A 12007-nucleotide genomic window follows, 5' to 3' on the forward strand; every position below is an offset into this window, starting at 1 on the left:
CATATAAAAGTTAAGTTTACATTATACTGTACTCTATAAAGTATGCAATAGCATTCTGTCTCAAAAGCAATGAACATGACTTAATTAACGATACTCTATTGCTAAAAATTGTTAATCATGAACTGAGCTTTCAGTAAGTGGTAATCTTTGGTGGAGGGTTTTGCCTTGATGTTGATGGCTGCTGACTGACGAGGGTAGTGGTTGCTGAAGCCTGGGGGGGCTGTGGCCATTTCTTAAAATAAGACAAAAGTGAAGTTTGCTGCATTGATTGACTCTTCCTTTCAGGAAGGATTTTTCTGTAGCACTTGATGTTATTTGCTAGCATTTTACCCACAGAGCTTCTTTCAAAATTGGAATCAACCCTCTCAAACCCTGCTGCTGCTTTATCAACCAAGTTCATGTAATACTAAATCCTCCCCTTGTCGTTTTGACAATCTTCACACAACATCTTCCCTAGGAGTAGATTCCATCTCAAGAAATCACTTGCTGTGCTCATTCTTAAGAAACAACTCCTCATCTGTTCAAGTGTTGTCATGAGATTACAGCAATTCAGTTACATCTTTGGGCTCCACTTCTAATTCTAATTCTCTGGCTGTTTCTACCATATCTTCAGTGACTTTCTCCACTGAGGTCTTGACTCCTCAGCATGTTCTAGACCAGAGCTGTCCCATAGAAATATTATGTGAGCCACATAACTAATTTTAATATTTTTTAGTAGCCATTTAAAAAAAAAAGGAACTGGGGTACTTGGGTGGCTCAGTTGATTGAATGTCCGACTCTTGATTTCACCTTTTGTGATCCCAAGATCATGAGTTTAAGCCCTGCATCGGGTTCCTCTGCCCTTCTCTCCCACTTGCTCTCTCACTCTCCAATTAAAAAAAAATTAAAATTAAAAAAAAATTTTAAAATGGGGCACCTGGGTGGCTCAGTTGGTTAAATATCTGACTTCAGCTCAGGTCATGATCTCATGGCTTTTGAGTTCGAGCCCTGCGTTAGGCTCTGTGCTGATAGCTCAGAGCCTGGAGCCTGCTTCGGATTCTGTATCTCCCTCTTTCTCTCTGCCCCTCCCCCACTCATGCTCTGTCTCTCTCTCTCAAAAATAAACATTAAAAATAACTAACTAAATAAATAAATAAATAAGAACAGATAAAATCAATATGAATAATGTATTTTGTAGAACCCAGTATTTCTAAAATATTATCACACAATTTTATTAACAAATTATTGGTGGTCTGTTTTACATAATATATTTTCTTACAAGATCTTCAAAATCTAGTGAGTATGTCCCACAGCACATTTCAATTAGGGTAGCCCCATTTTGAGGGCTCAGTAGCCATCTGTGGCTAGTGGCTACTCTACTGGATAGTGCACCTATAGACAGAGAAAGCAGCTGGGGCAAATGGCATAAATTAGAGACAGATCTGGAGAGCCAAGACAAAAGAAAACAGTCCCAGAGTGGCTGAAGAGAAGGGAAGAATGATGGGGGTTGAGTTGGAGAGAGAGAAGGGGCAAACAGGATATCTCCCATGCAGAACGCATCACATCATCTTTTGTGTGCGTAGCACCCTCGCCCACAGGTGGTAAGCTCTTCCTTCAACACAGGAATTGTTTTCTCTTTGTCCCAGCAGCTCAGGATGTCAAGTAGGTGACACGTAAGTATTTCATAAATTAATGAATTGAAGAGATGAAAAAAACTACAAGGGAAAATGGCTTGTTTAGCAAAAACAGATTTTTTTTTTCATTTGTGCTTACCTTCCTTAAAAGCTTTTGAACCGGAAACTCTAGTGCATGCATAGGTTTCTTGCAGCATATCTATTTATGACAGGTTTTTCAAACTTCTTCTGACTGTATCATCATTGTTAAAGAAATAATTGCCAGTTCGGAGTAAACATTTATTGAACGGCCTTGAATAATTATCTTGTGAGGTGTGTTTCTGAATTATCAGCCGTGTTGTGTGTAATGTTTTATGAAATAATTGGTAGCTGGTACAATGCCTCATTGAAATAACTGCCTGTTTAGTGCAATATTTTAACCCAGCAATTGTTTATGCTTTGCATGGCTTTCTGTTGCCCTGAATCTTCTTTCCTCTAATATTTCACTAAAGATTTTCTGTTCTGCATAATGGGAAGATGAGCTGCTGGAGCTTTTAATTACTAGGTACAGCTGCATGGCTTATTGAAGAATGGAAAGAAAAGAAAAAAGAATTGTATTCTTTTTTTTTTAACGTTTTTATTTATTTTTGAGACAGAGACAGAGCATGAACGGGGGAGGGGCAGAGAGAGGAGACACAGAATGGGAAGCAGGCTCCAGGCTCTGAGCCATCAGCCCAGAGCCCGAAGCGGGGCTCGAACTCACGGACCGTGAGATCGTAACCTGAGCCGAAGTCGGACGCTTAACTGACTGAGCCACCCAGGCGCCCCAAGAATTGTATTCTTAAGCACACAAGTTGCCCTTGCTTTTATTGCATGGCTCCAGTTGAAAGTGGGTAAATGTAGGCTTGATAGGCTTAGGTTATTAATACTGTGATGTCCTGTTCATGAAATGCTCATTCCTGGTATTAGTAGTGTCAAACTAAGCATATAGAAGCATAGACTCTCTTTCTCTGCTGTGTTGCAGATCAAATTCTCTGGAAGCAGAACTTAGGCTACAAGATGTTTATTTGAGATCAGTATCTGTGAAAGAAAGGAGGAAAGGACAGGACTGGGTAGAGTAAGGAATTGAACTCTGATGCAGACCAATGAAATCTCAGCACACCTGGAGGCGAGCTCTGGGGTGAGCATTGCTTGGAGAGCTGTCCCACACTGAGCTGAAATGGATGGCTTTCATAGCCCCACGTTGCAGTTTCCAGATACAGGCTGCTCCAGGAGAGTCATAACCTTGGCCAGAAGGCTGAAGCAGAGGCAGACCTTGAAGAGGTGATAGCTGGAGCCTGCTGTCCCCACAGCTGGTCAGCATGTCCTTCCTTGAAGGGCAGTCTGGGTAGTACAGTTCATTGTTTGCCACTTCCTATTAAACCCAACCTTGATGTTTTGGTACTAATTTTTCACTCCAATTTAAACAAAATTTTACCTTATTTTTAGTTTTACCTTTAATTTACTTAGTCTAATGAGAGTTAATGCCTACTTTTACTTTATGTTTGTATACATCTGCACAACACTGCAATTAACATAATATAGGTCAAGACTAGAGAACAAAGCAAAGAGAACTCCTTAAAGAGTTCTTTACATTATTCAAGTGTGAACAACACTGATCTTTTTATGCCAAGCTAATACATCTGCTTTGTAAAAAAAATCACAGAAATAGATAAATTGAAATATGAAAGATTTCCATAGAATTCCTGTAACCAATTTCACTCCTTCAATGAAAGCACTATTAACAGTTTGGGCCTATTATTACATGTTCCTCTCTAGATCTATATAAATATACATTGGTATACATGCTGATAGCTTTTTTTTGTTTTTCTCACTTTAAAATAATAGAAAATCATGGCACAGAGCATTCTTCAAGTTTTTCATTTGAAATCTAAAATGCCTTTTCATAATAGTACATATAAATCTACCTAATTTTAAACTTTTTAATACATTATGGATATTTGTATTTTACAGCATTTTACGTTTATTAGCAAAACTGCTAAGAACATTCTGTATAAATATTTTTGTGCATGTACACAAGTACTATCATAGGATAGATTCCTAGAAATATATCTGCAAAGTTGAAGGGTACACATTTTAAGGTAGCAAAAGATACTATTATGTTGTCCTCCAAAAAAATGTGCGTGAATTAGAATGCCATCAACAATCCATAAGATGCTGTTTCCTAACATTATTGCCTTCTTTAGACGTTAATGTGGCAATTTGTTCTAAGTCTGAAATATGAAAAACTGTGTTCATTTAGTTTTGTACCCATTTTTTACTTCCTATTTTGTTACAATTAGTAATGTATTTCTTCAGGATTACCTCAATAATTTTAAGCTACATGGTGGTATCTTGTTCACTCACAATGGGAGATCATTCTAGGTAATATGAAAAAGTATCAATTTTACTTCAAACAATAAACCACCAAAAAAAGCAATTTTACTGGGACTGAATTGATCTGCAGTATGACTTGTGATGGTTAGAATTTTTTGATAGAAAGCAGCAAAAATGGATTTTGGGTAACTTAAGAAGGAAAGACTTTGATTGGAAGAAAGTTCAGTAGCTCACAGAATAAATAGAGATAGTCGTAGATAGTGGGTTCAAAGAGGCCAGTGTAATGGGCCTAAATCCGGTACCTCAGAATGTGACCTTTTTTGAAAAGAAGGCCATTGAAGTTTAAATTAAGATGAGGTTGTACTGGATTAGGGGGTTCCTAATCCAATATGACTGGGATCCTTATAAAAGAATGCCATGTGAGGAAACAGACACTCCCAAAGCAAGAATGCTAGATGGACATCAAGGCAAAGATTGGGGTGTTGTGTTTATAAACCAAGAAGTGCCAAGGATTGCTAGCAACATCAGAAGCTAGATCTTAGACTTCTGGCCTCTAGCACTATCAGACAAAAAATTTCTGTTGTTTAAACCACTCAGTAATATTTATTAATAGCACCTGGCAACCTCATATAGCCAGGTACCAGGATGTCTTTCAAAGTTTAGGTAGCAGGGATTATTTATTTGACAGTCTCATCATGTAGCTGTCACTGTAATCAATACATTCTAGTCTCTGGGTATTTACAGCTTTCTTTTCAAGATTCAGATTCCTAGAGAGAGGCCATAGTCAGAGTTGGATCCAGTGCCCCCCCCCAACCTGCTTAAAACAGAAGAGAGCACCTGATATACAGTCCCATCAAAAATGTACATCAGATAGATGAGTGATGAGGCAATTCCCTCAGAGAATTTGGTTTGTTACCAAAGAATCTGAGTTGGATAGGATGCTAGAGAGTGTGTTGGGGGACCCATAACTGGTATATTAGGTTAAGGATATGCAGATTATCACCTGCTGAATGAGGAAGCACTCTTTATCCATAGGGGGCCTGTAGGTAGTTCTCCAGACACCTGAGCTCCCACTTTAGGAAAGTGAAAATCCCAGGGTCCTTTTGATTGAAGGCATAATTTCAGTACACCCACACAAAGGAAGTAAAGTGACAGAGTTTATTACTTATTGATCTCAGAGATGGGGGAGGGTGTGGGGGAAAGAGGGCAGAGTGAACCAGGGACACAGCAGTCTTCCCACCCATGTCATGAGTCAGCAGGAGGCAGAGAGGAGGGCAGCAAGCACCTATTACTTACAAGATGGTTGGTGTGGAGGGCACTAACTTTTTGTGGACTCAGATCTAAGGGGTTATTTTAAAAGGTACCCTGGGAAAAGCAAAGGGAGAGTTCGTGGTGGGAATCCTGAGTTTAGGTCCTTATCTACGTATCCAGACTCTGGACAGGATTGCATATGTAGATGCCTAGGCAGTACCTCAAAATAGCTGTTTTCTCATCACAGGGAGCCAAGAAATATAAATCTTCACTACATTAGTCAAAATAGTTATGTACGTTTTAAAATAGATATTTGATTTATATGAGACACATACAGCATATTGATGTGGCTTATTTATCTCCAGGAAAAATTCTGTACATGAGAAAGTATACAGAAATAGTGATGATGATAATGATGATCATGACGATCATGATGATAAAGAGGAAGAGGAAGGAAAAGGAGGAGGAAAAGAAGAAGAGAGAGAGAAGGAAGGAAGGAAGGAAGGAAGGAAGGAAGGAAGGAAGGAAGGAAGGAAAGGAGGGAGGGAGGGAAGAAGGAAAGGAGGGAGGGAGGGAGAGAGGGAGGGAGGGAGGAAAATTATTGGGTAGTTGTTCCATTTCAGGTAGTGTTTGGAATGCCTTATGTGTATGAACATATTTCACCCTCTCAACAGTACTACAAAATGGCTGTAATTATTGTCCTGACTTTACAGTTGAGAAATCTAAGACACATATATAGATTTTAAGATATTTTCCCAAAGAGGGATGCCTGGGTGTCTTAGTCAGTTAAACATCTGACTCTTGATTTCAGCTCAGGTCTTGATCCCAGGGTCGTGACTTCAAGCCCCACAGTGGGCTCAGTGCTGGGCATGAACACTACTTTCAAAAAAAAAAAAAAGATATCTTCTCAAAGAAATACAGCTAACAAGTTGCACAGTTGTTTCAAATCTGGGAAATTTGCTTTGAAAATCGACATGCTATCTATCCTAAGTTCCACATGTGTAGGGAACATGGCTGATTTGAGATTTAACAAGGAAGAGGTTATTTTCCTCTTTACCTAGAATGTGTCCCTGGTGCCTTTGAGCTACCTATAAGGGGATTGTGAAGTGACACATTATTTTGTAATTGTACTGTCTTACTAGGACAACTGTTCTAAGAGTCAGTGACTGTCTTTTCCTTAATGGCCCTTGGTTCCTTTGTTAGCTGAAGAGTGTTCATTGGGTTTTGATTGCCCAAAGCTAAAACCTTCTCTTTGTTGGCAGTATAAAAAAGATAGTGTAGTGTCCACTCCACAGCTAACTAGTTATTTCTAAGTGCCTACAATCTTGTTACAAATCAGTAAATGCTGTGTAAGAAACCCCCAGTGCTAGGTCATTTTGAGTCCTTACATTTGCAAGCCTCTTAACTCCTCTGGAAATTGATGCCTTCCTTGTAAAAATGGGATTAATACTCTTTGTTCTGTGGTCAAGGTACATTGTTAGATCATGCGTAAGAGTGGTTTTAAAGTACTTTGTAAACTGTAAATATTTTAACCAGACAATCTAAAAAAATATTTTATTAACAGTAAATGTTCTGTGATCTTGCGTTTGCTTCCTTCATTTGTATATAATTAGCATTGTCATTTATTCATTAAACCAGCCAGTCATTGCATTTTATAATGTATTTAATGAGTACCAGGTACACAAGGTGAATGCAGTGGAAATCAAGGCATGCTTTTATTGTCCAAGTGCATGAACACTGCAAATATATAGAGTATGATAAATGTTATGGTGGGTTAAATTGGGGTTTCTCAATAGCAGCCCTTCTGACATTTGGGACAGATAATTTTTTGTCCTGCACAATATGTTTAGAAGCATCCCTGGCTTCTTTCTACCCACTGGGTGCCAGTAGCATCCTTCTCCTAGGTTGTGGTAGTCAAAAATGTCTTCAGACATCTCCAGATGTCCTGTGAGGGGAGAAGCAAAACTGCACCCAGTTGAGAACCATTGGGTTAAATGAAGGGTGCCTTAGCTTCCTGCAAGAAAAGATGTATATACACTGAAACCTCCTTAATGAGCAGGAGTTAGCCAATTGAAGAGAATGGGTAAAGTGGAGAGTATGTACATGAATCCCAAAGGCAATATCCTACAAGTCAAAACATTTGGAATTATCTTGTTTTTCTTTTGTATCTGACAGCTAGTGAATCTGAACGATCATTAAACTATTTTACTTATCCAAAAACGTACCTAATCTTTTTGTGGTAAGTAGGAACAACTGTGTTTTTAGAGGAATAGGTCCTTCAGAGTCTGGGGTGGATTGGAATGCTATAGAAAATTTGGCGTATTTACAAAAGAAGAGTTTAAAGAATTGAGGCGGGCAAAGTGGGTACAGGGAATTACTATAATTTCCCAACAATTAAAACAACTGGGTTTCCTCGCAAGCTGGACTAAGTGATGATTTTATAAGCATGAATAAAATGAGTGCTTTTTATGTCATGCTCCCAGATTCAGTGGGTCAGGCATTTGGATAGGATACAGTGATGACAAGTTGTCCTTTTTTTCTGTGAAATCTGGGGATTCAGCTGGGATGACTTGAAGGCTAGGATCCGGAATCATCTGGAGACTTCTTTACCCATGTGTCTGGCAGGTGGTATAGCTGTTGACTGAGATCTGAGAGGCAGTTGCAGTACTTTGCTTAGATGCAAGGTGAGAGGACATAGGCCCTGCCCCTAGATGGGAGTGTCAAGGTTACACTGTAAGAAGAAATTGTAGGATAGGAGATGTTTTTGGAGGCATCTTGGATAAATACAATCTTCCACAGATACATATATGGCTTCATACAGTTGTCCCAGATTCTAATATTTTATGAGAGTTTAAGAAACAAAAGTCTGAGTTAAGAATCTTTGTTTCTGCCCTAGCATCCTGTGAACCTCTGACCCATACCTATAGATCAGGAAAGTCTTCTTTGAGGGAGAAAATTTACTTTCCAATATAATCATCCCAGAATATATGGCTCTGTGTTTCTGCAGGTACTTGCATTCCTTAGTAGTTAAAAACTATGTTAAAACAAGATCAAATTTCTATTTAAATGTAAGTGAATGTTACCATCTGTGGGGGCAGGCAGGGAGTGGTTGAATTTCCTTCTGAAAGAAGACCCTAGACAGTTCTCATTTACCTTTACTTGTGCTTTTTGTAAGAACCATATTGGTAGACCAGGATGTTTGCTTGGTGAGCTGCATGACCCATCACATCATGTCCCCTCTTTCCTTTCTTAATGCCATTCAGTCTCAAGTACCTGAAAATTGTTTAACTTAACCCCCAATGCATGTGCTTGGCTCCAAATGATATCAAGGGTTTACTGATCATTTGTAGTTTAAAGCAGTTTTGTTCCTGGAACCTCCCTCTCCCCTAAATAAGGAGGACTCGGTAAGTTTCTCTTTGCTTTCTGAATATGTAATCATGAAGAATGATATTTATTCTTCAGAACCTCATCCCTCCAGTATTCTAATAAAATCCTGACTCATCAGCCAAAATAAAAAGATTAATCTATTTTCTCTAGAAATTAGAAAATTAATACTTATTCAACAAAGGAGTTATTGAGTGTTTCATATATGAATTAAATTTATTGTGATTGAAAAGGAGACTATGATTGTCCTGAGTGAAACAGTAATCAGAAGATGTTATCACTCAATATCTTCCACTCTCTCAGTCCTTGAGTTAAATTAATGTTTTAGTGAACTACATCATTCATTAATAGGTAGCTGTCAAGTGATAGACGGATCATGCTTTCAAGGCTTTGCAAGTTATAAGATGGACTTGCCATCAGTTGAAAAAATTCTTGCCTTTCCAGCAGTGGTGTTAGATTTGTCCTGTTCAGATCCATCCGTGATCTTTTATGATTGGCTTCTTTCTTGGGGCAAATATTTAACTTTCCCTTTCTCTCACTTGTCTTTGAGAGTTTCACTAACCCTGAGGGAAAGGAAAAACATGGCCAACCAATTATGTTACCAAACTTTGAAAGGTCAGATGTACAGGCTATCTGAGGGAGAATGTAAAAGCCATTAGCAGCCTGATATCTCATTTGGTGGCTAACAACCCGAGAGGAATACCAAATGGCCTCCCCCCACATTAATCCCTTAGAAGTAAAGTATCTTAACAAGAATGGAATAATGTTATCAATTTCTTCCGTTCTCATTAAATTCCAAAGGCTGTAATCTAGAGTCCTTCTTGGTTTTTACGCCAGCCAGTATGAAAGAGACACAGCATATAAAAAAGAACAAAGCGGCAAAATTAAACTAAAATAGAGCATGAGGTGGCTTATTCATGAAATGTATATGCATTATTTCTAATTTACAAAAGCTCAGTATACAAAACCTCATTCTAACTTGTCTTCCCTTTATACGTCACTCGTGTCCCACAAGTAGAATGCCAACATTTCCATGCTCAGAGTACTCCTTACATTTCTACTTCTCCACCTTTGCTCTCTTTCTCTTCTACCTGAACGCTCTTCCCAGTTCTCTCTCTCTGAATGCATACTTACTTTATAAGACCTAGTTCAAGTCTTGTATTCTTTATGATAGTAACTCAGACCTACCTTCCCTTAATCTGAAACCTTTCACATCTTACTGACCATATTACTTATTTAGCATATAGGCAAGTACAGCAAATTTAAGACAATATCTATATATCTCACTGTCACAACATGTATTCATTTATTCAACTCACTTATCCATGTGTTAATTGAAGAAACAGTCCACAGTACTAATTCCATATCAGGCACTGTGCTAGAAGCTGGAGACATGAGAATGAATGAAATCTTCAGTCAGACAGAAATGTTATAACAGAAATGTAAACAGGAGGGGCACCTGGCTGGCTTAGTCAGTAGAGCAACTGACTCTTGATCTTGGGGTTGTGAGTTCAAGCCCCATGTTGGGAGTAGAGATTACTTTAAAAAATTAAATGAGGAAAAAAATACAAAAAGAAAAAGAAATGTAAAAGGACACATTGGGTATATAAAGGAGAAGGTGATGACCACTAGCTGGGAAGAAGACCTGAAAGGTGAGTCTCTAGTGAGACATAAGGTGTTTATTAGGTGATAGAGAATGGAGAAAAGTTCTTTTTTTAAATTATTTTTAATCTTTATTTATTTTCGACAGAGTGAGAGAGAGAGAGAGAGAGAGAGAGAGAGAGAGAGAGAATGAGAGAGAGAGAATGAGTGGGGGAGGGCAGAGAGAGAGAGGGAAACAGAATCTGAAGCAGGCTCCAGGCTCTGAGCTGTCAGTACAGAGCCTGACACGGGGCTCGAACTCATGGACTACAAGATCATGACCTGAGCCAAAGTCGGACGCTCAACTGACTGAGCCACCCAGGTGCCCCGAGAATGGAGAAAAGTAAGGAGGAAGAGGAGTGATAGCAGAGAAAGGAATTCCAGAAGAAGGAGTCAACATGAGTAAAGACTATGGTATAGACATATGCTCATGGGAGGATAAGTAGTTTTGAGTAAAGAAAACCACAGATTGTGAAATGGGACAGATGTCAGCTAAACTGAGAAAAGGTTGGACTTGGAGGGGGTGGAATCGTGGAAGGCTTCATACACCATGGACTTAATAAGCAGGCAATGGGAGGCTATTGCAGTTTTCTACAGGCTAGAGAAATGTGGTCAGATTTTCATTTTCTAAGGTCACCCCAGCAGGGATGTGGAGGATGGATGGTAGAGAGATATGATTGAAGGTAAAAAGAACAGTTGGGGGAGTGTCTTATAATTGTTTAGTGGAGAATGACTAGAATATGAAGTAAAGGAGGTAGAGATAGAACAGCTGTGATAAATTATGAGAAAATAAAACGTATAGGACTTTTGACTTCTCAGGGGCAAATGCTGCATCTTTTTCCTACACAGCCTTAAGCGCTCACCGAGGTATATTGCTGATACTTGCTAAATAGAATTGAACTTTATACTGGTGTAACAAAAGCCTTCAAGAGGGTTGAATAATTTATGATGTCCCCTAGAAAATTAAAGGCAGGATTTGTCTATAGCTAAGATCACTTATTTTATGAATTTTGCTTGGAAAACTAAGAAATTAGAGAATTTTCATGTGGGCTCCCTGTTCCAGTACTCAAACTGCTTTACTCTTAGACTTTCATAACCAAAATTTACTTTAAATTTTGACTTTACAGATTACACGGTTATTTTAAGTTGAATATGTTGGTGTGAGGTTGATGTTTGACCCAAAGTAATCCTAAACCAATAGATTTGTGTTATTTGTTCCTAGAAATTATAGGCCAGGAACATTCTGATTCCTCCTGGACTAGGTGACTATGTAATTGAATAAGAATGAAACTCCCAGATTAATGGAAAGATAGAGCTCCCTACTTTGGGGAAATATCCTTTGATTCTGGTAGAATTTAAAAAGGCCAGAAACCATTATGACTTCTTCCCACTCTACCCACATAAAAGGTGATCCTTAATAGTGTTTTTGGTACTAACTGGGACGCCTGAGTGGCTCAGTCAGTTAAATGACTGACTTGGGCTCTGGTCATGATCTCACAGCCCATGGGTTCAAACCCCAGGTCAGGCTCTGTGCTGACAGCTCAGAGCCTGGGGCCTGCTTCAGATTCTGTGTCTCCCTCTGTCTCTGCCAAACTCCGTTTGTGCTCCGTTTCTCTCTCTTCAAAAATAAACATTAAAAACAATTTAAAAAATAAAAATAAATTTAAAAACCAGTGATTTTTGGTACTAACTGGCTATTTAAGTACTAACTAGGCATCAAGTTGTACCTTGATGTTCCTTTTGGAAGAGAAAATAGCTTTCAG

The sequence above is a fragment of the Felis catus genome, chromosome D1, assembly GCF_018350175.1.
Source record: "Felis catus isolate Fca126 chromosome D1, F.catus_Fca126_mat1.0, whole genome shotgun sequence".
Lineage (NCBI taxonomy): Eukaryota > Metazoa > Chordata > Mammalia > Carnivora > Felidae > Felis > Felis catus.